The following is a 2668-nucleotide window of genomic DNA, read 5'->3' as shown; positions in this document are numbered from 1 at the left end:
AAAAAAAAAAAAAAAAAAAAAAAAGATAATGAGCCACAGTCTAGGAGAAGATATTTCAATACTTATGTTTTACTAAAGATCTTTATCTGGAATATGTTAAGAACTTCTACATAGTATTAAGAAAAAGACTAAAACTTCAATAAGAAAGAGCAAATTAATATGCACTTCACAAAAAATCACTATTGAGTGATATAAAATATGCTCAACATCTTTTGCTAAAAAGGAAATTCAAATTAAAAACACAACAAAGCTGAGCATGGTGGCTCATGCCTATACTCCCAGCACTTTGGGAGGTCGAGGCGGATGTATTTCCTGAGGTCGGGAGTTCAAGATCAGCCTGGTCAACATGGCAAAACCCGGTTTCTACTACAAATACAAAAATTTAGACTGCCACATGCCCCAGTAGTCCCAGCTACTGGGGGAGGCTGAGGCATGAGAATCTCTTGTCCCTGGGAAGCAAAGGCTACAGAGAGCTGAGATTGTACCACTGCACTCCAGCCTGGGCAGCAGAGCAAGACACCATCAAAAACACACACACACACACACACAAAATAATACTGCTCTTCATCAGAATCATTTAACGTAAAAAGTGGATAATATCAAGTGTTGCTGAGTATGTGAAGCAATTGGAACATGCAAACATGGCTGATGAGACTGTAAACTGCTATATCTACACTGGGAAACTATCAACTAAATATCAACTAAAACTAAATATATATATAAAACCTGTGACCCAAAACTAGACAGTTACATTTATGCCCAAGAGAAGTGCATGAGCATTTCCCTTGCAGGACATGTATCAGAATGTTTACAGCAGCAGTAAACATTTCAACCAAAAATTAGGGGTGCTGCAAATGTACTTGGACAGTAAAATGAATAAATCATGGTGTATAGTATTCAGACAATGGAATACTCTAGAGCAATAAAAAATAACTACTGTTACTAGCGACAATATGTTGACAATGAATCTAATTTCTCTTTTTTTACAGAAATTGAGTAAAAGAATCCATACTCAGATGAGTACAGATTTGCTATGGTTTGAAAGTGTCCCCTCCAAAGCTTAGGTGTCACCATGTGATAATTATCAAGAGATAGGGCCTTTAAGAAGATTAAGCCATGAGAGTTCCTTCCACATGAATAATATTAGGTACCCTTATAATAAGACTTGACAAAGGAAGTTCATCTCTCTATTGCCCTCAGTTTTCTGCCATGTGAGGACGCAACAAAAAGGCCATCACCAGACAGCAGAGCCAGTGCCTTGATCTTGGACTTCCCAGCCTCCAGAACTGTGAGAAAATAAGTTTCTGGGCCTGGCACAGTGGCTCTTTCCTGTAATCGCAGCATTTTGGAAGGCCAAGGTGGATGGATCACCTGAGATCAGGAGTTCAAGATCACCCTGGCAAACATGGTGAAACCCCATCTCTACTAAAAATACAGAAAAATTAGCCTGGTGTGGTGGCACTCGCCTGTAATCCCAGCTACCCTGGGAGTTGAGACAGGAGAATTGCTTGAATCCAGAGGCCTAGGTTGCAGTGAGCCAAGATGGCTCCAGGGTGGGGAACAAGAGTGAAACTCTGCACTCCAGCCTGGGCAACAAAAGTGAAACTCTGTTGAAAGAAAAGAAAAGAAAAGAAAGAGGGAGGGAAGGAGGAAAGGAAGGAAGGAAGTTTCTATTCGTTACAAATTACCAGGAAGGAAGGAAGGAAATAAGTTTCTGTTGGTTACAAATTACCAGTCTTGAGTGATTTGGTAGCAGCCCAAAATACGATGATATTATATGATCCCACTTATATTATTTAAAACATAAGGAAAATAATCTATGGAGGTGGAGGTCAGAGAGTTAGGATAATTGAAATGAGGCAAAAGGCAGCTGTTGGTTGCTGAAAAATTCAGTATCTTGGTCTGAGTTTTGGTTATATATATAATAAGCCATAAGCTGAATAGGTTTCATGCGTTTTATTTTATATAAATGAAGGCTTAAATTGAAATACAAGAAAAAAAAGAGAAGGTTCTCCTAGATACTTCCTATCCTCCAGCACATTCTCTCTCTTTCTTAGGGTTGTTTTGTTTTGAGACGGAGTCTCGCTCTGTCGCATCCTCAAGATTATTAGGACTTCGATGGACGGAATGGTAGAGTGAGTCTAAGCGCTACATTCCTCCGTCGCTTCCTCTGGATATGAGGGAAGAGAGGTACTTTTTTTGTCTCTAGGGAGGTAGGCTCGACGAGGAAGGGGACCTGGTTCGTTTCGGACAGGCTATCACTGATTCAAGAGCGACTCTCCGCTATTTCCGTCGCTCAACAGATGGGCTGAGCTCTTTGGAGGAGCAAGGGATGTTGGATTTTGGTTTGCGCTTCAGGAACCGCCGATACTGTAGCTTCTGAGCGAGCTGCAGGGATTTGCGTATTTCCTGCGTGCCTGTGTTTAAAGTTAGAAGCGGAATCTGCTGGCAGCTTCGAAACTGAGCATGACGGTGGCAACATCTAATTTTACTAGTTTTTGCTTGAAATGCAAAAGATGAAAAAGCAAGTTCCCGTTTGTTTGCTCCACGTATTTCTCTTAGAATGAAGCCGATTGAAAGTTAACTTCACCCTGAAGAAACTCCTTCTGGCGTTTGCAACGATCTCCTTTCTTTTTCTTTTTCTTTTTTTTTTTTTTTTTTTTTTTTT

Source organism: Piliocolobus tephrosceles, chromosome 5 (assembly GCF_002776525.5).
Source record: "Piliocolobus tephrosceles isolate RC106 chromosome 5, ASM277652v3, whole genome shotgun sequence".
In the NCBI taxonomy this organism is placed as follows: Eukaryota; Metazoa; Chordata; class Mammalia; order Primates; family Cercopithecidae; genus Piliocolobus; species Piliocolobus tephrosceles.
Note: the sequence above shows the minus strand (reverse complement) of the source record.